Here is a 24898-nt window from a genome sequence, read left to right as displayed (position 1 = left end):
TGAAACTGCAAACATACACATCACCTCATTCAGGTGTCTTGTAAGCAAAACTTCACATATATTCCATTTCAGTTCAAACATTTTTATACTTCCCTGTACATGGCACTACATTCACCCGTTCGCTTTATGCAAAGATTATTGGTAGGAAGAACGAGACGGAAATGGCTTTATTTGCATTTTAGGCTGCATAGACATGCACCTTGCGCCAGGTACCCAGGGGAGGTAACTTCCATGTCAACACCCAAGTTTCCTTCCGGGTCCTATCTTTCTCCTTGGGAGCTACTCAGCAAAATAAACACATCATCATCAACAACAACAACAACAACAACAACAACAACAACAACAACTGAACATGTCATGATAGACAAACAGAATGAAAAAAAGGCATTTCTATTTTTGATTGTTTTTTCCAGGGGAGAGCGCGAACGCAGTCCCCCACACTTATAAATTGCGCACCCGAGTCGTCCACATTTGGGATGATCGCAGGGGTCAACCAAGCCGATGTGCAATGGAAAGGTCTCGCCCCGGGCCCACAGCCTTGCGGATCACTGTTAAGCCTGTGCCAGGTAAGTATGCCTGAAACTGCAGCTTCCTAACCATCACTACAAACATACACATCACCTCATTCAGGTGTCTTGTAAGCAAAACTTCACATATATTCCATTTCAGTTCAAACATTTTTATACTTCCCTGTACATGGCACTACATTCACCCGTTCGCTTTATGCAAAGATTATTGGTAGGAAGAACGAGACGGAAATGGCTTTATTTGCATTTTAGGCTGCATAGACATGCACCTTGCGCCAGGTACCCAGGGGAGGTAACTTCCATGTCAACACCCAAGTTTCCTTCCGGGTCCTATCTTTCTCCTTGGGAGCTACTCAGCAAAATAAACACATCATCATCAACAACAACAACAACAACAACAACAACAACAACAACAACAACTGAACATGTCATGATAGACAAACAGAATGAAAAAAAGGCATTTCTATTTTTGATTGTTTTTTCCAGGGGAGAGCGCGAACGCAGTCCCCCACACTTATAAATTGCGCACCCGAGTCGTCCACATTTGGGATGATCGCAGGGGTCAACCAAGCCGATGTGCAATGGAAAGGTCTCGCCCCGGGCCCACAGCCTTGCGGATCACTGTTAAGCCTGTGCCAGGTAAGTATGCCTGAAACTGCAGCTTCCTAACCATCACTACAAACATACACATCACCTCATTCAGGTGTCTTGTAAGCAAAACTTCACATATATTCCATTTCAGTTCAAACATTTTTATACTTCCCTGTACATGGCACTACATTCACCCGTTCGCTTTATGCAAAGATTATTGGTAGGAAGAACGAGACGGAAATGGCTTTATTTGCATTTTAGGCTGCATAGACATGCACCTTGCGCCAGGTACCCAGGGGAGGTAACTTCCATGTCAACACCCAAGTTTCCTTCCGGGTCCTATCTTTCTCCTTGGGAGCTACTCAGCAAAATAAACACATCATCATCAACAACAACAACAACAACAACAACAACAACAACAACAACTGAACATGTCATGATAGACAAACAGAATGAAAAAAAGGCATTTCTATTTTTGATTGTTTTTTCCAGGGGAGAGCGCGAACGCAGTCCCCCACACTTATAAATTGCGCACCCGAGTCGTCCACATTTGGGATGATCGCAGGGGTCAACCAAGCCGATGTGCAATGGAAAGGTCTCGCCCCGGGCCCACAGCCTTGCGGATCACTGTTAAGCCTGTGCCAGGTAAGTATGCCTGAAACTGCAGCTTCCTAACCATCACTACAAACATACACATCACCTCATTCAGGTGTCTTGTAAGCAAAACTTCACATATATTCCATTTCAGTTCAAACATTTTTATACTTCCCTGTACATGGCACTACATTCACCCGTTCGCTTTATGCAAAGATTATTGGTAGGAAGAACGAGACGGAAATGGCTTTATTTGCATTTTAGGCTGCATAGACATGCACCTTGCGCCAGGTACCCAGGGGAGGTAACTTCCATGTCAACACCCAAGTTTCCTTCCGGGTCCTATCTTTCTCCTTGGGAGCTACTCAGCAAAATAAACACATCATCATCAACAACAACAACAACAACAACAACAACAACAACAACTGAACATGTCATGATAGACAAACAGAATGAAAAAAAGGCATTTCTATTTTTGATTGTTTTTTCCAGGGGAGAGCGCGAACGCAGTCCCCCACACTTATAAATTGCGCACCCGAGTCGTCCACATTTGGGATGATCGCAGGGGTCAACCAAGCCGATGTGCAATGGAAAGGTCTCGCCCCGGGCCCACAGCCTTGCGGATCACTGTTAAGCCTGTGCCAGGTAAGTATGCCTGAAACTGCAGCTTCCTAACCATCACTACAAACATACACATCACCTCATTCAGGTGTCTTGTAAGCAAAACTTCACATATATTCCATTTCAGTTCAAACATTTTTATACTTCCCTGTACATGGCACTACATTCACCCGTTCGCTTTATGCAAAGATTATTGGTAGGAAGAACGAGACGGAAATGGCTTTATTTGCATTTTAGGCTGCATAGACATGCACCTTGCGCCAGGTACCCAGGGGAGGTAACTTCCATGTCAACACCCAAGTTTCCTTCCGGGTCCTATCTTTCTCCTTGGGAGCTACTCAGCAAAATAAACACATCATCATCAACAACAACAACAACAACAACAACAACAACAACAACAACAACTGAACATGTCATGATAGACAAACAGAATGAAAAAAAGGCATTTCTATTTTTGATTGTTTTTTCCAGGGGAGAGCGCGAACGCAGTCCCCCACACTTATAAATTGCGCACCCGAGTCGTCCACATTTGGGATGATCGCAGGGGTCAACCAAGCCGATGTGCAATGGAAAGGTCTCGCCCCGGGCCCACAGCCTTGCGGATCACTGTTAAGCCTGTGCCAGGTAAGTATGCCTGAAACTGCAGCTTCCTAACCATCACTACAAACATACACATCACCTCATTCAGGTGTCTTGTAAGCAAAACTTCACATATATTCCATTTCAGTTCAAACATTTTTATACTTCCCTGTACATGGCACTACATTCACCCGTTCGCTTTATGCAAAGATTATTGGTAGGAAGAACGAGACGGAAATGGCTTTATTTGCATTTTAGGCTGCATAGACATGCACCTTGCGCCAGGTACCCAGGGGAGGTAACTTCCATGTCAACACCCAAGTTTCCTTCCGGGTCCTATCTTTCTCCTTGGGAGCTACTCAGCAAAATAAACACATCATCATCAACAACAACAACAACAACAACAACAACAACAACAACAACAACTGAACATGTCATGATAGACAAACAGAATGAAAAAAAGGCATTTCTATTTTTGATTGTTTTTTCCAGGGGAGAGCGCGAACGCAGTCCCCCACACTTATAAATTGCGCACCCGAGTCGTCCACATTTGGGATGATCGCAGGGGTCAACCAAGCCGATGTGCAATGGAAAGGTCTCGCCCCGGGCCCACAGCCTTGCGGATCACTGTTAAGCCTGTGCCAGGTAAGTATGCCTGAAACTGCAGCTTCCTAACCATCACTACAAACATACACATCACCTCATTCAGGTGTCTTGTAAGCAAAACTTCACATATATTCCATTTCAGTTCAAACATTTTTATACTTCCCTGTACATGGCACTACATTCACCCGTTCGCTTTATGCAAAGATTATTGGTAGGAAGAACGAGACGGAAATGGCTTTATTTGCATTTTAGGCTGCATAGACATGCACCTTGCGCCAGGTACCCAGGGGAGGTAACTTCCATGTCAACACCCAAGTTTCCTTCCGGGTCCTATCTTTCTCCTTGGGAGCTACTCAGCAAAATAAACACATCATCATCAACAACAACAACAACAACAACAACAACAACAACAACAACAACTGAACATGTCATGATAGACAAACAGAATGAAAAAAAGGCATTTCTATTTTTGATTGTTTTTTCCAGGGGAGAGCGCGAACGCAGTCCCCCACACTTATAAATTGCGCACCCGAGTCGTCCACATTTGGGATGATCGCAGGGGTCAACCAAGCCGATGTGCAATGGAAAGGTCTCGCCCCGGGCCCACAGCCTTGCGGATCACTGTTAAGCCTGTGCCAGGTAAGTATGCCTGAAACTGCAGCTTCCTAACCATCACTACAAACATACACATCACCTCATTCAGGTGTCTTGTAAGCAACACATATATTCCATTTCAGTTCAAACATTTTTATACTTCCCTGTACATGGCACTACATTCACCCGTTCGCTTTATGCAAAGATTATTGGTAGGAAGAACGAGACGGAAATGGCTTTATTTGCATTTTAGGCTGCATAGACATGCACCTTGCGCCAGGTACCCAGGGGAGGTAACTTCCATGTCAACACCCAAGTTTCCTTCCGGGTCCTATCTTTCTCCTTGGGAGCTACTCAGCAAAATAAACACATCATCATCAACAACAACAACAACAACAACAACAACAACAACAACAACTGAACATGTCATGATAGACAAACAGAATGAAAAAAAGGCATTTCTATTTTTGATTGTTTTTTCCAGGGGAGAGCGCGAACGCAGTCCCCCACACTTATAAATTGCGCACCCGAGTCGTCCACATTTGGGATGATCGCAGGGGTCAACCAAGCCGATGTGCAATGGAAAGGTCTCGCCCCGGGCCCACAGCCTTGCGGATCACTGTTAAGCCTGTGCCAGGTAAGTATGCCTGAAACTGCAGCTTCCTAACCATCACTACAAACATACACATCACCTCATTCAGGTGTCTTGTAAGCAAAACTTCACATATATTCCATTTCAGTTCAAACATTTTTATACTTCCCTGTACATGGCACTACATTCACCCGTTCGCTTTATGCAAAGATTATTGGTAGGAAGAACGAGACGGAAATGGCTTTATTTGCATTTTAGGCTGCATAGACATGCACCTTGCGCCAGGTACCCAGGGGAGGTAACTTCCATGTCAACACCCAAGTTTCCTTCCGGGTCCTATCTTTCTCCTTGGGAGCTACTCAGCAAAATAAACACATCATCATCAACAACAACAACAACAACAACAACAACAACAACAACAACAACTGAACATGTCATGATAGACAAACAGAATGAAAAAAAGGCATTTCTATTTTTGATTGTTTTTTCCAGGGGAGAGCGCGAACGCAGTCCCCCACACTTATAAATTGCGCACCCGAGTCGTCCACATTTGGGATGATCGCAGGGGTCAACCAAGCCGATGTGCAATGGAAAGGTCTCGCCCCGGGCCCACAGCCTTGCGGATCACTGTTAAGCCTGTGCCAGGTAAGTATGCCTGAAACTGCAGCTTCCTAACCATCACTACAAACATACACATCACCTCATTCAGGTGTCTTGTAAGCAAAACTTCACATATATTCCATTTCAGTTCAAACATTTTTATACTTCCCTGTACATGGCACTACATTCACCCGTTCGCTTTATGCAAAGATTATTGGTAGGAAGAACGAGACGGAAATGGCTTTATTTGCATTTTAGGCTGCATAGACATGCACCTTGCGCCAGGTACCCAGGGGAGGTAACTTCCATGTCAACACCCAAGTTTCCTTCCGGGTCCTATCTTTCTCCTTGGGAGCTACTCAGCAAAATAAACACATCATCATCACAACAACAACAACAACAACAACAACAACAACAACAACTGAACATGTCATGATAGACAAACAGAATGAAAAAAAGGCATTTCTATTTTTGATTGTTTTTTCCAGGGGAGAGCGCGAACGCAGTCCCCCACACTTATAAATTGCGCACCCGAGTCGTCCACATTTGGGATGATCGCAGGGGTCAACCAAGCCGATGTGCAATGGAAAGGTCTCGCCCCGGGCCCACAGCCTTGCGGATCACTGTTAAGCCTGTGCCAGGTAAGTATGCCTGAAACTGCAGCTTCCTAACCATCACTACAAACATACACATCACCTCATTCAGGTGTCTTGTAAGCAAAACTTCACATATATTCCATTTCAGTTCAAACATTTTTATACTTCCCTGTACATGGCACTACATTCACCCGTTCGCTTTATGCAAAGATTATTGGTAGGAAGAACGAGACGGAAATGAACGAGACGGAAATGGCTTTATTTGCATTTTAGGCTGCATAGACATGCACCTTGCGCCAGGTACCCAGGGGAGGTAACTTCCATGTCAACACCCAAGTTTCCTTCCGGGTCCTATCTTTCTCCTTGGGAGCTACTCAGCAAAATAAACACATCATCATCAACAACAACAACAACAACAACAACAACAACAACAACAACAACTGAACATGTCATGATAGACAAACAGAATGAAAAAAAGGCATTTCTATTTTTGATTGTTTTTTCCAGGGGAGAGCGCGAACGCAGTCCCCCACACTTATAAATTGCGCACCCGAGTCGTCCACATTTGGGATGATCGCAGGGGTCAACCAAGCCGATGTGCAATGGAAAGGTCTCGCCCCGGGCCCACAGCCTTGCGGATCACTGTTAAGCCTGTGCCAGGTAAGTATGCCTGAAACTGCAGCTTCCTAACCATCACTACAAACATACACATCACCTCATTCAGGTGTCTTGTAAGCAAAACTTCACATATATTCCATTTCAGTTCAAACATTTTTATACTTCCCTGTACATGGCACTACATTCACCCGTTCGCTTTATGCAAAGATTATTGGTAGGAAGAACGAGACGGAAATGGCTTTATTTGCATTTTAGGCTGCATAGACATGCACCTTGCGCCAGGTACCCAGGGGAGGTAACTTCCATGTCAACACCCAAGTTTCCTTCCGGGTCCTATCTTTCTCCTTGGGAGCTACTCAGCAAAATAAACACATCATCATCAACAACAACAACAACAACAACAACAACAACAACAACAACTGAACATGTCATGATAGACAAACAGAATGAAAAAAAGGCATTTCTATTTTTGATTGTTTTTTCCAGGGGAGAGCGCGAACGCAGTCCCCCACACTTATAAATTGCGCACCCGAGTCGTCCACATTTGGGATGATCGCAGGGGTCAACCAAGCCGATGTGCAATGGAAAGGTCTCGCCCCGGGCCCACAGCCTTGCGGATCACTGTTAAGCCTGTGCCAGGTAAGTATGCCTGAAACTGCAGCTTCCTAACCATCACTACAAACATACACATCACCTCATTCAGGTGTCTTGTAAGCAAAACTTCACATATATTCCATTTCAGTTCAAACATTTTTATACTTCCCTGTACATGGCACTACATTCACCCGTTCGCTTTATGCAAAGATTATTGGTAGGAAGAACGAGACGGAAATGGCTTTATTTGCATTTTAGGCTGCATAGACATGCACCTTGCGCCAGGTACCCAGGGGAGGTAACTTCCATGTCAACACCCAAGTTTCCTTCCGGGTCCTATCTTTCTCCTTGGGAGCTACTCAGCAAAATAAACACATCATCATCAACAACAACAACAACAACAACAACAACAACAACAACAACTGAACATGTCATGATAGACAAACAGAATGAAAAAAAGGCATTTCTATTTTTGATTGTTTTTTCCAGGGGAGAGCGCGAACGCAGTCCCCCACACTTATAAATTGCGCACCCGAGTCGTCCACATTTGGGATGATCGCAGGGGTCAACCAAGCCGATGTGCAATGGAAAGGTCTCGCCCCGGGCCCACAGCCTTGCGGATCACTGTTAAGCCTGTGCCAGGTAAGTATGCCTGAAACTGCAGCTTCCTAACCATCACTACAAACATACACATCACCTCATTCAGGTGTCTTGTAAGCAAAACTTCACATATATTCCATTTCAGTTCAAACATTTTTATACTTCCCTGTACATGGCACTACATTCACCCGTTCGCTTTATGCAAAGATTATTGGTAGGAAGAACGAGACGGAAATGGCTTTATTTGCATTTTAGGCTGCATAGACATGCACCTTGCGCCAGGTACCCAGGGGAGGTAACTTCCATGTCAACACCCAAGTTTCCTTCCGGGTCCTATCTTTCTCCTTGGGAGCTACTCAGCAAAATAAACACATCATCATCAACAACAACAACAACAACAACAACAACAACAACAACAACAACTGAACATGTCATGATAGACAAACAGAATGAAAAAAAGGCATTTCTATTTTTGATTGTTTTTTCCAGGGGAGAGCGCGAACGCAGTCCCCCACACTTATAAATTGCGCACCCGAGTCGTCCACATTTGGGATGATCGCAGGGGTCAACCAAGCCGATGTGCAATGGAAAGGTCTCGCCCCGGGCCCACAGCCTTGCGGATCACTGTTAAGCCTGTGCCAGGTAAGTATGCCTGAAACTGCAGCTTCCTAACCATCACTACAAACATACACATCACCTCATTCAGGTGTCTTGTAAGCAAAACTTCACATATATTCCATTTCAGTTCAAACATTTTTATACTTCCCTGTACATGGCACTACATTCACCCGTTCGCTTTATGCAAAGATTATTGGTAGGAAGAACGAGACGGAAATGGCTTTATTTGCATTTTAGGCTGCATAGACATGCACCTTGCGCCAGGTACCCAGGGGAGGTAACTTCCATGTCAACACCCAAGTTTCCTTCCGGGTCCTATCTTTCTCCTTGGGAGCTACTCAGCAAAATAAACACATCATCATCAACAACAACAACAACAACAACAACAACAACAACAACAACAACTGAACATGTCATGATAGACAAACAGAATGAAAAAAAGGCATTTCTATTTTTGATTGTTTTTTCCAGGGGAGAGCGCGAACGCAGTCCCCCACACTTATAAATTGCGCACCCGAGTCGTCCACATTTGGGATGATCGCAGGGGTCAACCAAGCCGATGTGCAATGGAAAGGTCTCGCCCCGGGCCCACAGCCTTGCGGATCACTGTTAAGCCTGTGCCAGGTAAGTATGCCTGAAACTGCAGCTTCCTAACCATCACTACAAACATACACATCACCTCATTCAGGTGTCTTGTAAGCAAAACTTCACATATATTCCATTTCAGTTCAAACATTTTTATACTTCCCTGTACATGGCACTACATTCACCCGTTCGCTTTATGCAAAGATTATTGGTAGGAAGAACGAGACGGAAATGGCTTTATTTGCATTTTAGGCTGCATAGACATGCACCTTGCGCCAGGTACCCAGGGCCAGGGGAGGTAACTTCCATGTCAACACCCAAGTTTCCTTCCGGGTCCTATCTTTCTCCTTGGGAGCTACTCAGCAAAATAAACACATCATCATCAACAACAACAACAACAACAACAACAACAACAACAACAACAACAACTGAACATGTCATGATAGACAAACAGAATGAAAAAAAGGCATTTCTATTTTTGATTGTTTTTTCCAGGGGAGAGCGCGAACGCAGTCCCCCACACTTATAAATTGCGCACCCGAGTCGTCCACATTTGGGATGATCGCAGGGGTCAACCAAGCCGATGTGCAATGGAAAGGTCTCGCCCCGGGCCCACAGCCTTGCGGATCACTGTTAAGCCTGTGCCAGGTAAGTATGCCTGAAACTGCAGCTTCCTAACCATCACTACAAACATACACATCACCTCATTCAGGTGTCTTGTAAGCAAAACTTCACATATATTCCATTTCAGTTCAAACATTTTTATACTTCCCTGTACATGGCACTACATTCACCCGTTCGCTTTATGCAAAGATTATTGGTAGGAAGAACGAGGCGGAAATGGCTTTATTTGCATTTTAGGCTGCATAGACATGCACCTTGCGCCAGGTACCCAGGGGAGGTAACTTCCATGTCAACACCCAAGTTTCCTTCCGGGTCCTATCTTTCTCCTTGGGAGCTACTCAGCAAAATAAACACATCATCATCAACAACAACAACAACAACAACAACAACAACAACAACAACAACAACAACTGAACATGTCATGATAGACAAACAGAATGAAAAAAAGGCATTTCTATTTTTGATTGTTTTTTCCAGGGGAGAGCGCGAACGCAGTCCCCCACACTTATAAATTGCGCACCCGAGTCGTCCACATTTGGGATGATCGCAGGGGTCAACCAAGCCGATGTGCAATGGAAAGGTCTCGCCCCGGGCCCACAGCCTTGCGGATCACTGTTAAGCCTGTGCCAGGTAAGTATGCCTGAAACTGCAGCTTCCTAACCATCACTACAAACATACACATCACCTCATTCAGGTGTCTTGTAAGCAAAACTTCACATATATTCCATTTCAGTTCAAACATTTTTATACTTCCCTGTACATGGCACTACATTCACCCGTTCGCTTTATGCAAAGATTATTGGTAGGAAGAACGAGACGGAAATGGCTTTATTTGCATTTTAGGCTGCATAGACATGCACCTTGCGCCAGGTACCCAGGGGAGGTAACTTCCATGTCAACACCCAAGTTTCCTTCCGGGTCCTATCTTTCTCCTTGGGAGCTACTCAGCAAAATAAACACATCATCATCAACAACAACAACAACAACAACAACAACAACAACAACAACAACTGAACATGTCATGATAGACAAACAGAATGAAAAAAAGGCATTTCTATTTTTGATTGTTTTTTCCAGGGGAGAGCGCGAACGCAGTCCCCCACACTTATAAATTGCGCACCCGAGTCGTCCACATTTGGGATGATCGCAGGGGTCAACCAAGCCGATGTGCAATGGAAAGGTCTCGCCCCGGGCCCACAGCCTTGCGGATCACTGTTAAGCCTGTGCCAGGTAAGTATGCCTGAAACTGCAGCTTCCTAACCATCACTACAAACATACACATCACCTCATTCAGGTGTCTTGTAAGCAAAACTTCACATATATTCCATTTCAGTTCAAACATTTTTATACTTCCCTGTACATGGCACTACATTCACCCGTTCGCTTTATGCAAAGATTATTGGTAGGAAGAACGAGACGGAAATGGCTTTATTTGCATTTTAGGCTGCATAGACATGCACCTTGCGCCAGGTACCCAGGGGAGGTAACTTCCATGTCAACACCCAAGTTTCCTTCCGGGTCCTATCTTTCTCCTTGGGAGCTACTCAGCAAAATAAACACATCATCATCAACAACAACAACAACAACAACAACAACAACAACAACAACAACTGAACATGTCATGATAGACAAACAGAATGAAAAAAAGGCATTTCTATTTTTGATTGTTTTTTCCAGGGGAGAGCGCGAACGCAGTCCCCCACACTTATAAATTGCGCACCCGAGTCGTCCACATTTGGGATGATCGCAGGGGTCAACCAAGCCGATGTGCAATGGAAAGGTCTCGCCCCGGGCCCACAGCCTTGCGGATCACTGTTAAGCCTGTGCCAGGTAAGTATGCCTGAAACTGCAGCTTCCTAACCATCACTACAAACATACACATCACCTCATTCAGGTGTCTTGTAAGCAAAACTTCACATATATTCCATTTCAGTTCAAACATTTTTATACTTCCCTGTACATGGCACTACATTCACCCGTTCGCTTTATGCAAAGATTATTGGTAGGAAGAACGAGACGGAAATGGCTTTATTTGCATTTTAGGCTGCATAGACATGCACCTTGCGCCAGGTACCCAGGGGAGGTAACTTCCATGTCAACACCCAAGTTTCCTTCCGGGTCCTATCTTTCTCCTTGGGAGCTACTCAGCAAAATAAACACATCATCATCAACAACAACAACAACAACAACAACAACAACAACAACAACAACTGAACATGTCATGATAGACAAACAGAATGAAAAAAAGGCATTTCTATTTTTGATTGTTTTTTCCAGGGGAGAGCGCGAACGCAGTCCCCCACACTTATAAATTGCGCACCCGAGTCGTCCACATTTGGGATGATCGCAGGGGTCAACCAAGCCGATGTGCAATGGAAAGGTCTCGCCCCGGGCCCACAGCCTTGCGGATCACTGTTAAGCCTGTGCCAGGTAAGTATGCCTGAAACTGCAGCTTCCTAACCATCACTACAAACATACACATCACCTCATTCAGGTGTCTTGTAAGCAAAACTTCACATATATTCCATTTCAGTTCAAACATTTTTATACTTCCCTGTACATGGCACTACATTCACCCGTTCGCTTTATGCAAAGATTATTGGTAGGAAGAACGAGACGGAAATGGCTTTATTTGCATTTTAGGCTGCATAGACATGCACCTTGCGCCAGGTACCCAGGGGAGGTAACTTCCATGTCAACACCCAAGTTTCCTTCCGGGTCCTATCTTTCTCCTTGGGAGCTACTCAGCAAAATAAACACATCATCATCAACAACAACAACAACAACAACAACAACAACAACAACAACAACTGAACATGTCATGATAGACAAACAGAATGAAAAAAAGGCATTTCTATTTTTGATTGTTTTTTCCAGGGGAGAGCGCGAACGCAGTCCCCCACACTTATAAATTGCGCACCCGAGTCGTCCACATTTGGGATGATCGCAGGGGTCAACCAAGCCGATGTGCAATGGAAAGGTCTCGCCCCGGGCCCACAGCCTTGCGGATCACTGTTAAGCCTGTGCCAGGTAAGTATGCCTGAAACTTACTTACTTACTTATATTAGGAGATTTTACGTGCGCTTTCCGACTGGAGCGTATTTCGCACACGGGCCCGGCCGGGCCATTTAGTGGTATAAAAGTGGTAGCGAGAGGAGTGCAACCAAGGAGGGGGGTTTAGTGGTTGCTTATATAAAGTTTTGAAATTTTGAGATTTGGAATACATGCCTTGGGGGAGTGGTTGGGACTAAGGGAGTGTGTGGGGGTGAGTTGATGTTTTTTGGATGTTTAGTGTTGGTGGTTTAGTGAAGTTTTAAATACGGTTAATTAGTTCTGTTTTGGTTAGGTAAATGCCTAGGGCTTTGAAGTTTTCTGTTTTATTTTGGGGGTTAAGGATTGCTTCTAAGGTAAGAGCGTTATTTGGATTTAGGTTGGTTTGTAATGTTGTACGTTGTGTGAGGTAGTGGGTGCAATGTAGTAGTACGTGGTCTATTGTTTCTGGGTGAGTGCAGTGTGGGCACTTCCCGTTTGCGTGTTTTTTTAGTTTTAGAAGGTGGTTATTTAGTTTGGTGTGTCCTGTTTGGAGTTTGGTGATTATTCTATCGATTTTTTTGGAGGGATGGAGGATTTTGGGTTTGGTGAGGGGTTTTTTGAGGGTTTTTAGGATTTGGGTTTTTGTGTTTTGATAGAGGTTATGCCATTTTTGGGTGATTTTACGTTTGTTTATACTTTTGATTTCTGCTTTAGATATTGGTAGCTTAAGGCTTATGTCTGGTATTTTTAGGGATTGTTTTGCGGCTCTGTCTGCGTTTTCATTCCCGTAAATTCCTACGTGAGCTGGTATCCAGATAAGTTGTATGTTTTTGCCTGCCTCTGTTAGTTTGTTTACGCTTTTGAGAATTTGGTTTATTAATTTGGGGCGGTTTTTGGTGTTTTTGTTTTGGAGGGCCTGAAGTCCGCTTAGTGAGTCTGAGAGTATTAAGATTTTTTTTTGGTTTTTGGTGTGATGGCTGTGGAGCGCCGTGGCGATACCCATGAGCTCTGCGGTGAATATAGATTGGTTGTTTGGGAGTCGGAAGGATTGAGTATTTTTGACTGGTTGGGCTATATGGACTCCGAAACCTGTGTGATTTGTGATCGGATCAGCGGATCCGTCTGTGTATATGTGACACCAATTTGGCCATTTTTGATGGATGTAAGCTAGTGATGTGCTTTTAGCTAGGTTTGGGTCGGTTTGTTTGTTTATTGTGTTGGCTAGGGATGTGTCTATTTTGGGGATTTTAAGTTTTGGGGTGAATACGTTTGATTGTTTGCAGTTTTGTTGTTGGTTTCCTATTTGGTGTTCGTTATGGTAGTTTATTATTCGTTGGGATATTGGGGTGAGTAGAGGGTGTTTTCTAGTTAGTGCCTGGTTTTGGGGACGTATGTTTTGGTTTAGCATGTTTTGGAGAAGGGGGTTTGATTGAGATGCTGCCCAGAAGTTTAGTGTTAAGTGTTGTCTACGTAAATTTAGTGGCATTTCTCCTGTAAGGGCCTGAAGTGATGTGAGGGAGGTGCCATGTTGAGTACGTGTTACTAGTTTGAGGGCTTGATATTGTATTGAATCTAGTTTTTTGGTTAGGGTTTCGTTTAGGGTATCGTATATGGCACAGCCGTAGTCTAGTTTAGATCTGATTAGGGATGTGTAGAGGCTGAGGAGGGTATCTTTAGAGGCTCCCCAGTTGGAGCCGGTTAGGCATCTTAGTGTGTTTAGATCTTTGCTACATCTGGTGGTTAGGTTTTGGACGTGAGCATCCCAGGAGAGATGCTCGTCGAAGATTAGACCTAGGAATTTAGTTTGCTTTTGAAATATGATTGGTTTATTGTTTAGTTTGAGGAGAGGGGAGGCCCGTCTCATATTTTTGTGTTTGAATACTATTCCTGTCGTTTTTTCGGAGTTTAGGGAGAAGCCCCATTTGTCTGCCCAGTTTTGTATTTTGTTTAGGGATTTTTGTAGTAAGTCCTGAGATGTTAAGATACTTTTGGAGCGGATCCATAGGGCTCCGTCATCCGCAAATTTTGAGGTGTTTATTTTGGGGGATAAGCCATCAAATAGGTCGTTTATCATTATATTAAAAAGTGTGGGGCTAAGAATGCTGCCTTGAGGGGTGCCGTTTTCCAGGGGACACTGCTCTGACAAGGCCTGGTCTATACCCACTGTAATTTTGCGGTTTTGGAGGAAGCTTTGGATGTAGTTTACGATTTGACCTTTAAGTCCTATTTTTTTAAGTTTTTGGATTAATCCGTTATGCCATACCATATCAAAGGCTTTAGAGAAGTCCAGAAAGATGCCTGTTGTGTATTGTTTGTTTAGTTGACCGGTTTTAATATCCTGTTCGAGACGAGCGAGGTTATCTAGGGTGGAGCGGCCAGGAGTGAAACCGCTTTGATCTGAGTTTATTATGTTATTTTGAGATAGATAGTGTTGAAGTCTATTTTTGGCCATGGATTCCATTACTTTGCAAAGGTTGGAAGTAAGAGAGATTGGTCTATAAGAGTTAGCTTGGTTGGTTGGTTTACCGGGTTTGGGAATAGGTATGATTAGCGCCTCTTTCCAGGGGGTTGGTACATGGCCTTTTATGTAGATTAGGTTATATAGTTTGAGTAGTGTCTGGAGTAATTTAGGGGGGAGTTTTTTTAATATTTGGTAGGAGGTTAGGTCTAGTCCTGGGGCTGTTCCCTTTTTCCTATTTTGGAGTACATAATTGAGTTCTTCTATTGTGTACGGCTGATTTATTTCTAGGGCGTCATTATTTGGGTCTTGGCTAGGTTTGGTTTCTGTTTTAAGTTTTAGTTGGAATTTGTCACTGAAATTGTTATTACTGCTTGTGGCCGAAAAGTGGTTTGCTAGGTTGTCTGCTTTTTCGCTAGGGGTTGTTGAGTTATTTATGTTAGGTGTCTTTTGGTGACGTTTTAGGCCTCTAACGGCGTGGATTTTACGCCAGACCGTTCTGGCGTCTGTACGGTTGTTTAATCCCTCACAGAATTTTTTCCAGTCTCTAGTTTTTGCTATTTTAACTAGGTTTTGTACCTGGTGGTTTAGTTGGTGAGCTACTGGTATGTGGTTATGGTCGCGTTTGGCTTTGTTGAAGGCTGTTTTACGTTTTTGTCTAGTTAGTTCTATTTCCTCGTTCCACCAGGGTACAGAGGGCCTACCCGATTTATTGGGTTTTTTAAAGGGGATTGCGCTTTTGGCTGCGTTTATTATGAAGTCCGTTAGGTTTTGGCAATATATTTCTGGGTCACTATTTTCTAGTTCTACTAGGTTAGCTTGGTTGCATATGTCTTGGAATTTATCCCAGTTAGCCTGGTTGTAGTTAAATTTAGGTTCTGAACTTTCGGATTGATTTGGGACGTTAGTGTTTCCTATGGTTATGTTTATGGGGAAGTGATCACTTCCTAGGGGGGCGTCGTGAACTTCCCATTGGGTACTTTGAGCTAAGTCTGCTGTACATATGGTTAGGTCGATAGCCGACATGTTTTTATTGTTTTTGTCGTATCTGGTAGGTTGGTTGTTATTTAGTAGTACTAAATTATTTGTTTCTATCCATTCTGATATTAGTTTGCCGTGATTATCTAGTTTATCTCCCGTGCCCCAGGAAGGGTGGTGGGCGTTGAAGTCTCCTAGAAAGATGGTAGATTTGTTGCCTATCTTTGTGAGTATGTTTAGATCCTCCGGTTGGATTTTCTGTTGTTGCCAGTGGTAGATGTTTATGATGTTTATTTTTTGGTTTTTAAGGGTGATTTGGATACCATTGGCTTCTAGGTTTGGGGTGTTTATTTTGATTTCCTCGTAGCTTATGTCTTCTCTAATTAGTATTAGTAGGCCACCTGATGCTCTTATTATTTTGGTTTTAGGTCGATCATGTCTGACTATGTTGTAGTTTGGTAGGTGAAATTTGGATTTATTGGAGAATTTAGTTTCCTGGATGCACGCTATGTGTGGTCCTTGTTTTAGTTTAAATCTAGCTTTTAATTCGTGGCTGTGGGAGTTAAGCCCGGCCGCATTCCACTGAAAGATATTTAGGCCTGTCATTATGTGGGCTTTTAGTGTTTGGAGATTACGATTTTGGTTTGGTTTTTGGTTTATAGTCCTGCGATTGCTAGGTTGTAACTATCGTAGAATTCTTGGTAGGTTTGGGTAGTTAGATTTAGTCTATGTGCTACCTGGTGTAGGTTAGTGGCTTTAAGGTCTGGTTTGATTTCTTTAAGCATGTATACTAGTAGGAGTGTGAAGCTATTTAGTTTGGTGGTTAAAGTTTCGGGTTCAGGTTGAGTTTGGGGTTTGCGTTTGCGATTTTTCAGGGTTTTGGGGGCTGAAAATGTTTTATCATTTATGTTTTGATCAGTTGTGGTTTGGGAGTCATCTAGGTTAATTAGATTGGTTTCCTCACTATCCATGGGAGTTGTGTGGGTGTTTGGTTGTGTTGGAGTAGGTGTACTGGGTATTTCAATGGGTTTAGTAATGTTTAGTTTTTCGTGTGTTGCTTGCTCGTGTGTGGTTGTTGTTGCCCTGGTGGCTGTAGATTGTATGGTGTTGGGGTGAGATATGGTAGGTTTAGTGAGTTTTGGTTTAGGTGCGGGTGTGGATGCGGCGACTGGTTTGGGTGTGGCGAATGTTGGCGGGTAGTGTTGGGTTTGGGTGTTTGTGGCTGATGCTTGTGGTGTTGGCATGAGGACGCCGTCGTACGGGCTCTGTAGGTGTGGTTGGTTGTTTGGTTGTGGTGTGGGTAGTAGGGGTGTTCTTGGATGCTGTGTCAGTTTTCGTGTTTGTAGTTTGGCCGAGTCGATGTTTATGTGTCGGTTGGCCTGTTGGGTGAGTGTGTGTTTGTGGGGGCATTTGTTGGATAGTGAGGAGTGGGTGTTTGTTTTGCAGTGAATGCACCAGGGGGCGCATGGCCCTAGACATTGAGGTTGAGCGCAGTTTCTACATTTAGTTTTTTGATATTTACATCCGTTAGCGGTGTGATTGTATTGGAGGCAGTTTGTGCACTGTTTGACTTGTTTGATATAGGGTTTAACTTCTAATTTAGATGACGCTCCGAAGGAGATGTGTTTAGGGGCTTCTGGATACGTTTCTGATTTTTGGAAGTTTATGATGACTATCGGCGTGTTGGTTATTCTACCGTTCCTATTTGATGTAATTCTTTTAGTGCTGGTTATTTTAGGTTGGGGGAAGGAGCCTGTGTTTAGATTTGCTTCGTTACTGTAGAATTCTAGGTCCTCCTCTGACTCTCTAGGGTTTACTCTAATTACTCCTCTAGTGTATAGTTGCCAGTTTGGGGTTTGGTGGGTTACTGTGTATTGAAATATTTCCGTTATTTTTTTGGCTGCGTTAAGTGATTGTTGGTCCGGAAAGATGATCTGAAATCCTTTGTGGGCTTCCCTGATTTTATCGAAGAGTATTTGTTGTTTTTTAAAGAATGATCCTACTTTATTGGCGGAGAGTACCTTACTTAGGATGTTTATGGGGCCAGCCGCGCAGAAGTAGAGGGCGAAGGTGACTATAGATGCGGGGGTGGAAGGTGATGCAGGTGTTGTGTTTGAAGCATTTAGCTTCCGTTTCTTTGGGTTTGTTGTGGTTGCAGGCGAATCCGGAGTTTTGGTGGGAGAAGCGACTGTGGTTTGCTTTCCGAATTCGTGCGGGATGAGGGTTTCAGGTGTCCGATCGGAGGTGTTGTGGGCCTCCGATGGTGTGGGTGTGTCTGTGCAGTGGATGTCTGCCTGGGTGATAATGCGTGTGTCGGTCATGTCTGTGGTAGTGTAGCTGTTGTAGGTTTGTAGGTTTTGGTTTGGGGGAGGAGAGTGAGCTGGGCTTAAGAGGGGGCTTTGTGTGTAGAGTGGGTGACTGGGTGAGTAGTGTTTGGCTGGCTTCTACGCTATTTGGGTTTTGGCTGGTGAGTTAGTTTGTTTAGCTAGGAGATTTTGGAGAGTTGGTGTTTTAAGTGGGCTTGGGGTGAGTTACCTTTGGCCTAAGTTTGAAAGGGTGTGTTTTGGTAGTAACTAGAGTGTTTGAGGGTTTGGTGTTTTAAGTGGGCTTGTGTGTGAGTGGTTTTAACCTAGATTGTATGGGTGTGTTGTGATAATTACCGATGTGTTGCTCTTGGGCTGGCTATCAGTGGAACTGTGCTGGCTTGGGAGGCTTTGCTGGGTGAGGTTGGCTTGGTGGCTGGATGGCTTGGGTTGCTTCGTAGGCTGGAGAGGTGTTGCTAGCTTGGAGTACAAACTGCGACTGAACGTGCCTGAAACTGCAGCTTCCTAACCATCACTACAAACATACACATCACCTCATTCAGGTGTCTTGTAAGCAAAACTTCACATATATTCCATTTCAGTTCAAACATTTTTATACTTCCCTGTACATGGCACTACATTCACCCGTTCGCTTTATGCAAAGATTATTGGTAGGAAGAACGAGACGGAAATGGCTTTATTTGCATTTTAGGCTGCATAGACATGCACCTTGCGCCAGGTACCCAGGGGAGGTAACTTCCATGTCAACACCCAAGTTTCCTTCCGGGTCCTATCTTTCTCCTTGGGAGCTACTCAGCAAAATAAACACATCATCATCAACAACAACAACAACAACAACAACAACAACAACAACTGAACATGTCATGATAGACAAACAGAATGAAAAAAAGGCATTTCTATTTTTGATTGTTTTTTCCAGGGGAGAGCGCGAACGCAGTCCCCCACACTTATAAATTGCGCACCCGAGTCGTCCACATTTGGGATGATCGCAGGGGTCAACCAAGCCGATGTGCAATGGAAAGGTCTCGCCCCGGGCCCACAGCCTTGCGGATCACTGTTAAGCCTGTGCCAGGTAAGTATGCCTGAAACTGCAGCTTCCTAACCATCACTACAAACATACACATCACCTCATTCAGGTGTCTTGTAAGCAAAACTTCACATATATTCCATTTCAGTTCAAACATTTTTATACTTCCCTGTACATGGCACTACATTCACCCGTTCGCTTTATGCAAAGATTATTGGTAGGAAGAACGAGACGGAAATGGCTTTATTTGCATTTTAGGCTGCATAGACATGCACCTTGCGCCAGGTACCCAGGGGAGGTAACTTCCATGTCAACACCCAAGTTTCCTTCCGGGTCCTATCTTTCTCCTTGGGAGCTACTCAGCAAAATAAACACATCATCATCAACAACAACAACAACAACAACAACAACAACAACAACAACAACTGAACATGTCATGATAGACAAACAGAATGAAAAAAAGGCATTTCTATTTTTGATTGTTTTTTCCAGGGGAGAGCGCGAACGCAGTCCCCCACACTTATAAATTGCGCACCCGAGTCGTCCACATTTGGGATGATCGCAGGGGTCAACCAAGCCGATGTGCAATGGAAAGGTCTCGCCCCGGGCCCACAGCCTTGCGGATCACTGTTAAGCCTGTGCCAGGTAAGTATGCCTGAAACTGCAGCTTCCTAACCATCACTACAAACATACACATCACCTCATTCAGGTGTCTTGTAAGCAAAACTTCACATATATTCCATTTCAGTTCAAACATTTTTATACTTCCCTGTACATGGCACTACATTCACCCGTTCGCTTTATGCAAAGATTATTGGTAGGAAGAACGAGACGGAAATGGCTTTATTTGCATTTTAGGCTGCATAGACATGCACCTTGCGCCAGGTACCCAGGGGAGGTAACTTCCATGTCAACACCCAAGTTTCCTTCCGGGTCCTATCTTTCTCCTTGGGAGCTACTCAGCAAAATAAACACATCATCATCAACAACAACAACAACAACAACAACAACAACAACAACAACAACTGAACATGTCATGATAGACAAACAGAATGAAAAAAAGGCATTTCTATTTTTGATTGTTTTTTCCAGGGGAGAGCGCGAACGCAGTCCCCCACACTTATAAATTGCGCACCCGAGTCGTCCACATTTGGGATGATCGCAGGGGTCAACCAAGCCGATTTGCAATGGAAAGGTCTCGCCCCGGGCCCACAGCCTTGCGGATCACTGTTAAGCCTGTGCCAGGTAAGTATGCCTGAAACTGCAGCTTCCTAACCATCACTACAAACATACACATCACCTCATTCAGGTGTCTTGTAAGCAAAACTTCACATATATTCCATTTCAGTTCAAACATTTTTATACTTCCCTGTACATGGCACTACATTCACCCGTTCGCTTTATGCAAAGATTATTGGTAGGAAGAACGAGACGGAAATGGCTTTATTTGCATTTTAGGCTGCATAGACATGCACCTTGCGCCAGGTACCCAGGGGAGGTAACTTCCATGTCAACACCCAAGTTTCCTTCCGGGTCCTATCTTTCTCCTTGGGAGCTACTCAGCAAAATAAACACATCATCATCAACAACAACAACAACAACAACAACAACAACAACAACAACAACTGAACATGTCATGATAGACAAACAGAATGAAAAAAAGGCATTTCTATTTTTGATTGTTTTTTCCAGGGGAGAGCGCGAACGCAGTCCCCCACACTTATAAATTGCGCACCCGAGTCGTCCACATTTGGGATGATCGCAGGGGTCAACCAAGCCGATGTGCAATGGAAAGGTCTCGCCCCGGGCCCACAGCCTTGCGGATCACTGTTAAGCCTGTGCCAGGTAAGTATGCCTGAAACTGCAGCTTCCTAACCATCACTACAAACATACACATCACCTCATTCAGGTGTCTTGTAAGCAAAACTTCACATATATTCCATTTCAGTTCAAACATTTTTATACTTCCCTGTACATGGCACTACATTCACCCGTTCGCTTTATGCAAAGATTATTGGTAGGAAGAACGAGACGGAAATGGCTTTATTTGCATTTTAGGCTGCATAGACATGCACCTTGCGCCAGGTACCCAGGGGAGGTAACTTCCATGTCAACACCCAAGTTTCCTTCCGGGTCCTATCTTTCTCCTTGGGAGCTACTCAGCAAAATAAACACATCATCATCAACAACAACAACAACAACAACAACAACAACAACAACAACAACAACAACAACAACAACAACTGAACATGTCATGATAGACAAACAGAATGAAAAAAAGGCATTTCTATTTTTGATTGTTTTTTCCAGGGGAGAGCGCGAACGCAGTCCCCCACACTTATAAATTGCGCACCCGAGTCGTCCACATTTGGGATGATCGCAGGGGTCAACCAAGCCGATGTGCAATGGAAAGGTCTCGCCCCGGGCCCACAGCCTTGCGGATCACTGTTAAGCCTGTGCCAGGTAAGTATGCCTGAAACTGCAGCTTCCTAACCATCACTACAAACATACACATCACCTCATTCAGGTGTCTTGTAAGCAAAACTTCACATATATTCCATTTCAGTTCAAACATTTTTATACTTCCCTGTACATGGCACTACATTCACCCGTTCGCTTTATGCAAAGATTATTGGTAGGAAGAACGAGACGGAAATGGCTTTATTTGCATTTTAGGCTGCATAGACATGCACCTTGCGCCAGGTACCCAGGGGAGGTAACTTCCATGTCAACACCCAAGTTTCCTTCCGGGTCCTATCTTTCTCCTTGGGAGCTACTCAGCAAAATAAACACATCATCATCAACAACAACAACAACAACAACAACAACAACAACAACAACTGAACATGTCATGATAGACAAACAGAATGAAAAAAAGGCATTTCTATTTTTGATTGTTTTTTCCAGGGGAGAGCGCGAACGCAGTCCCCCACACTTATAAATTGCGCACCCGAGTCGTCCACATTTGGGATGATCGCAGGGGTCAACCAAGCCGATGTGCAATGGAAAGGTCTCGCCCCGGGCCCACAGCCTTGCGGATCACTGTTAAGCCTGTGCCAGGTAAGTATGCCTGAAACTGCAGCTTCCTAACCATCACTACAAACATACACATCACCTCATTCAGGTGTCTTGTAAGCAAAACTTCACATATATTCCATTTCAGTTCAAACATTTTTATACTTCCCTGTACATGGCACTACATTCACCCGTTCGCTTTATGCAAAGATTATTGGTAGGAAGAACGAGACGGAAATGGCTTTATTTGCATTTTAGGCTGCATAGACATGCACCTTGCGCCAGGTACCCAGGGGAGGTAACTTCCATGTCAACACCCAAGTTTCCTTCCGGGTCCTATCTTTCTCCTTGGGAGCTACTCAGCAAAATAAACACATCATCATCAACAACAACAACAACAACAACAACAACAACAACAACAACTGAACATGTCATGATAGACAAACAGAATGAAAAAAAGGCATTTCTATTTTTGATTGTTTTTTCCAGGGGAGAGCGCGAACGCAGTCCCCCACACTTATAAATTGCGCACCCGAGTCGTCCACATTTGGGATGATCGCAGGGGTCAACCAAGCCGATGTGCAATGGAAAGGTCTCGCCCCGGGCCCACAGCCTTGCGGATCACTGTTAAGCCTGTGCCAGGTAAGTATGCCTGAAACTGCAGCTTCCTAACCATCACTACAAACATACACATCACCTCATTCAGGTGTCTTGTAAGCAAAACTTCACATATATTCCATTTCAGTTCAAACATTTTTATACTTCCCTGTACATGGCACTACATTCACCCGTTCGCTTTATGCAAAGATTATTGGTAGGAAGAACGAGACGGAAATGGCTTTATTTGCATTTTAGGCTGCATAGACATGCACCTTGCGCCAGGTACCCAGGGGAGGTAACTTCCATGTCAACACCCAAGTTTCCTTCCGGGTCCTATCTTTCTCCTTGGGAGCTACTCAGCAAAATAAACACATCATCATCAACAACAACAACAACAACAACAACAACAACAACAACAACAACTGAACATGTCATGATAGACAAACAGAATGAAAAAAAGGCATTTCTATTTTTGATTGTTTTTTCCAGGGGAGAGCGCGAACGCAGTCCCCCACACTTATAAATTGCGCACCCGAGTCGTCCACATTTGGGATGATCGCAGGGGTCAACCAAGCCGATGTGCAATGGAAAGGTCTCGCCCCGGGCCCACAGCCTTGCGGATCACTGTTAAGCCTGTGCCAGGTAAGTATGCCTGAAACTGCAGCTTCCTAACCATCACTACAAACATACACATCACCTCATTCAGGTGTCTTGTAAGCAAAACTTCACATATATTCCATTTCAGTTCAAACATTTTTATACTTCCCTGTACATGGCACTACATTCACCCGTTCGCTTTATGCAAAGATTATTGGTAGGAAGAACGAGACGGAAATGGCTTTATTTGCATTTTAGGCTGCATAGACATGCACCTTGCGCCAGGTACCCAGGGGAGGTAACTTCCATGTCAACACCCAAGTTTCCTTCCGGGTCCTATCTTTCTCCTTGGGAGCTACTCAGCAAAATAAACACATCATCATCAACAACAACAACAACAACAACAACAACAACAACAACAACAACAACAACTGAACATGTCATGATAGACAAACAGAATGAAAAAAAGGCATTTCTATTTTTGATTGTTTTTTCCAGGGGAGAGCGCGAACGCAGTCCCCCACACTTATAAATTGCGCACCCGAGTCGTCCACATTTGGGATGATCGCAGGGGTCAACCAAGCCGATGTGCAATGGAAAGGTCTCGCCCCGGGCCCACAGCCTTGCGGATCACTGTTAAGCCTGTGCCAGGTAAGTATGCCTGAAACTGCAGCTTCCTAACCATCACTACAAACATACACATCACCTCATTCAGGTGTCTTGTAAGCAAAACTTCACATATATTCCATTTCAGTTCAAACATTTTTATACTTCCCTGTACATGGCACTACATTCACCCGTTCGCTTTATGCAAAGATTATTGGTAGGAAGAACGAGACGGAAATGGCTTTATTTGCATTTTAGGCTGCATAGACATGCACCTTGCGCCAGGTACCCAGGGGAGGTAACTTCCATGTCAACACCCAAGTTTCCTTCCGGGTCCTATCTTTCTCCTTGGGAGCTACTCAGCAAAATAAACACATCATCATCAACAACAACAACAACAACAACAACAACAACAACAACAACAACTGAACATGTCATGATAGACAAACAGAATGAAAAAAAGGCATTTCTATTTTTGATTGTTTTTTCCAGGGGAGAGCGCGAACGCAGTCCCCCACACTTATAAATTGCGCACCCGAGTCGTCCACATTTGGGATGATCGCAGGGGTCAACCAAGCCGATGTGCAATGGAAAGGTCTCGCCCCGGGCCCACAGCCTTGTTTTTTTTTTTTTTTTTTTTTTTTTTTTTTTTTTTTTTTTTAATAAAGTTTATTTACATTTAAATGGCCCTAAGAACAATGCTCCCCAGACACCTTGAAGG

At 44.1% G+C, this 24898-nt stretch overlaps 30 non-coding genes and 1 pseudogene across 30 annotated transcripts; all 31 read right to left on the bottom strand.

Annotated features, from left to right (window-relative positions):
- Positions 1-410: 410 nt before the first annotated feature.
- Positions 411-574, bottom strand: LOC125380712. Its single transcript, XR_007221359.1, has one exon. It is a non-coding gene; the product is annotated as a U1 spliceosomal RNA (small nuclear RNA).
- A 436-nt stretch (positions 575-1010) lies between these two features.
- Positions 1011-1174, bottom strand: LOC125380711. Its single transcript, XR_007221358.1, has one exon. It is a non-coding gene; the product is annotated as a U1 spliceosomal RNA (small nuclear RNA).
- A 433-nt stretch (positions 1175-1607) lies between these two features.
- On the bottom strand, positions 1608-1771 carry LOC125380710. Its single transcript, XR_007221357.1, has one exon. It is a non-coding gene; the product is annotated as a U1 spliceosomal RNA (small nuclear RNA).
- A 430-nt stretch (positions 1772-2201) lies between these two features.
- Positions 2202-2365, bottom strand: LOC125380709. The gene has a single exon (XR_007221356.1). It is a non-coding gene; the product is annotated as a U1 spliceosomal RNA (small nuclear RNA).
- A 436-nt stretch (positions 2366-2801) lies between these two features.
- Positions 2802-2965, bottom strand: LOC125380708. Its single transcript, XR_007221355.1, has one exon. It is a non-coding gene; the product is annotated as a U1 spliceosomal RNA (small nuclear RNA).
- A 436-nt stretch (positions 2966-3401) lies between these two features.
- LOC125380707 lies at positions 3402-3565 on the bottom strand. Its single transcript, XR_007221354.1, has one exon. It is a non-coding gene; the product is annotated as a U1 spliceosomal RNA (small nuclear RNA).
- Positions 3566-4001: 436 nt separating this feature from the next.
- LOC125380706 lies at positions 4002-4165 on the bottom strand. Its single transcript, XR_007221353.1, has one exon. It is a non-coding gene; the product is annotated as a U1 spliceosomal RNA (small nuclear RNA).
- Positions 4166-4593: 428 nt separating this feature from the next.
- Positions 4594-4757, bottom strand: LOC125380705. Its single transcript, XR_007221352.1, has one exon. It is a non-coding gene; the product is annotated as a U1 spliceosomal RNA (small nuclear RNA).
- Positions 4758-5193: 436 nt separating this feature from the next.
- On the bottom strand, positions 5194-5357 carry LOC125380704. Its single transcript, XR_007221351.1, has one exon. It is a non-coding gene; the product is annotated as a U1 spliceosomal RNA (small nuclear RNA).
- A 432-nt stretch (positions 5358-5789) lies between these two features.
- On the bottom strand, positions 5790-5953 carry LOC125380702. The gene has a single exon (XR_007221349.1). It is a non-coding gene; the product is annotated as a U1 spliceosomal RNA (small nuclear RNA).
- Positions 5954-6404: 451 nt separating this feature from the next.
- LOC125380701 lies at positions 6405-6568 on the bottom strand. The gene has a single exon (XR_007221348.1). It is a non-coding gene; the product is annotated as a U1 spliceosomal RNA (small nuclear RNA).
- Positions 6569-7001: 433 nt separating this feature from the next.
- Positions 7002-7165, bottom strand: LOC125380700. The gene has a single exon (XR_007221347.1). It is a non-coding gene; the product is annotated as a U1 spliceosomal RNA (small nuclear RNA).
- A 433-nt stretch (positions 7166-7598) lies between these two features.
- On the bottom strand, positions 7599-7762 carry LOC125380699. The gene has a single exon (XR_007221346.1). It is a non-coding gene; the product is annotated as a U1 spliceosomal RNA (small nuclear RNA).
- A 436-nt stretch (positions 7763-8198) lies between these two features.
- LOC125380698 lies at positions 8199-8362 on the bottom strand. The gene has a single exon (XR_007221345.1). It is a non-coding gene; the product is annotated as a U1 spliceosomal RNA (small nuclear RNA).
- Positions 8363-8798: 436 nt separating this feature from the next.
- On the bottom strand, positions 8799-8962 carry LOC125380697. The gene has a single exon (XR_007221344.1). It is a non-coding gene; the product is annotated as a U1 spliceosomal RNA (small nuclear RNA).
- Positions 8963-9407: 445 nt separating this feature from the next.
- Positions 9408-9571, bottom strand: LOC125380696. The gene has a single exon (XR_007221343.1). It is a non-coding gene; the product is annotated as a U1 spliceosomal RNA (small nuclear RNA).
- Positions 9572-10013: 442 nt separating this feature from the next.
- LOC125380695 lies at positions 10014-10177 on the bottom strand. The gene has a single exon (XR_007221342.1). It is a non-coding gene; the product is annotated as a U1 spliceosomal RNA (small nuclear RNA).
- Positions 10178-10613: 436 nt separating this feature from the next.
- LOC125380694 lies at positions 10614-10777 on the bottom strand. The gene has a single exon (XR_007221341.1). It is a non-coding gene; the product is annotated as a U1 spliceosomal RNA (small nuclear RNA).
- A 436-nt stretch (positions 10778-11213) lies between these two features.
- LOC125380693 lies at positions 11214-11377 on the bottom strand. The gene has a single exon (XR_007221340.1). It is a non-coding gene; the product is annotated as a U1 spliceosomal RNA (small nuclear RNA).
- A 436-nt stretch (positions 11378-11813) lies between these two features.
- On the bottom strand, positions 11814-11977 carry LOC125380691. The gene has a single exon (XR_007221338.1). It is a non-coding gene; the product is annotated as a U1 spliceosomal RNA (small nuclear RNA).
- Positions 11978-12413: 436 nt separating this feature from the next.
- LOC125380690 lies at positions 12414-12577 on the bottom strand. Its single transcript, XR_007221337.1, has one exon. It is a non-coding gene; the product is annotated as a U1 spliceosomal RNA (small nuclear RNA).
- Positions 12578-19248: 6671 nt separating this feature from the next.
- Positions 19249-19412, bottom strand: LOC125380689. The gene has a single exon (XR_007221336.1). It is a non-coding gene; the product is annotated as a U1 spliceosomal RNA (small nuclear RNA).
- Positions 19413-19848: 436 nt separating this feature from the next.
- LOC124132641 lies at positions 19849-20012 on the bottom strand. Its single transcript, XR_007221335.1, has one exon. It is a non-coding gene; the product is annotated as a U1 spliceosomal RNA (small nuclear RNA).
- A 436-nt stretch (positions 20013-20448) lies between these two features.
- Positions 20449-20612, bottom strand: LOC125380846. The gene has a single exon (XR_007221498.1). It is a non-coding gene; the product is annotated as a U1 spliceosomal RNA (small nuclear RNA).
- Positions 20613-21048: 436 nt separating this feature from the next.
- Positions 21049-21212, bottom strand: LOC125380688. The gene has a single exon (XR_007221334.1). It is a non-coding gene; the product is annotated as a U1 spliceosomal RNA (small nuclear RNA).
- A 454-nt stretch (positions 21213-21666) lies between these two features.
- LOC125380686 lies at positions 21667-21830 on the bottom strand. Its single transcript, XR_007221333.1, has one exon. It is a non-coding gene; the product is annotated as a U1 spliceosomal RNA (small nuclear RNA).
- Positions 21831-22263: 433 nt separating this feature from the next.
- On the bottom strand, positions 22264-22427 carry LOC125380685. Its single transcript, XR_007221332.1, has one exon. It is a non-coding gene; the product is annotated as a U1 spliceosomal RNA (small nuclear RNA).
- A 433-nt stretch (positions 22428-22860) lies between these two features.
- LOC125380684 lies at positions 22861-23024 on the bottom strand. The gene has a single exon (XR_007221331.1). It is a non-coding gene; the product is annotated as a U1 spliceosomal RNA (small nuclear RNA).
- Positions 23025-23460: 436 nt separating this feature from the next.
- LOC125380683 lies at positions 23461-23624 on the bottom strand. Its single transcript, XR_007221330.1, has one exon. It is a non-coding gene; the product is annotated as a U1 spliceosomal RNA (small nuclear RNA).
- Positions 23625-24066: 442 nt separating this feature from the next.
- LOC125380682 lies at positions 24067-24230 on the bottom strand. The gene has a single exon (XR_007221329.1). It is a non-coding gene; the product is annotated as a U1 spliceosomal RNA (small nuclear RNA).
- Positions 24231-24666: 436 nt separating this feature from the next.
- Positions 24667-24804, bottom strand: LOC124124134 (annotated as a pseudogene).
- Between the last annotated feature and the right edge of the window lie 94 nt (positions 24805-24898).

The sequence above is a fragment of the Haliotis rufescens genome, unplaced genomic scaffold, assembly GCF_023055435.1.
Source record: "Haliotis rufescens isolate VD_foot unplaced genomic scaffold, xgHalRufe1.0.p SCAF_156, whole genome shotgun sequence".
Classification (NCBI taxonomy): domain Eukaryota; kingdom Metazoa; phylum Mollusca; class Gastropoda; order Lepetellida; family Haliotidae; genus Haliotis; species Haliotis rufescens.
This window is presented reverse-complemented; position numbering and strand designations above follow the sequence as displayed.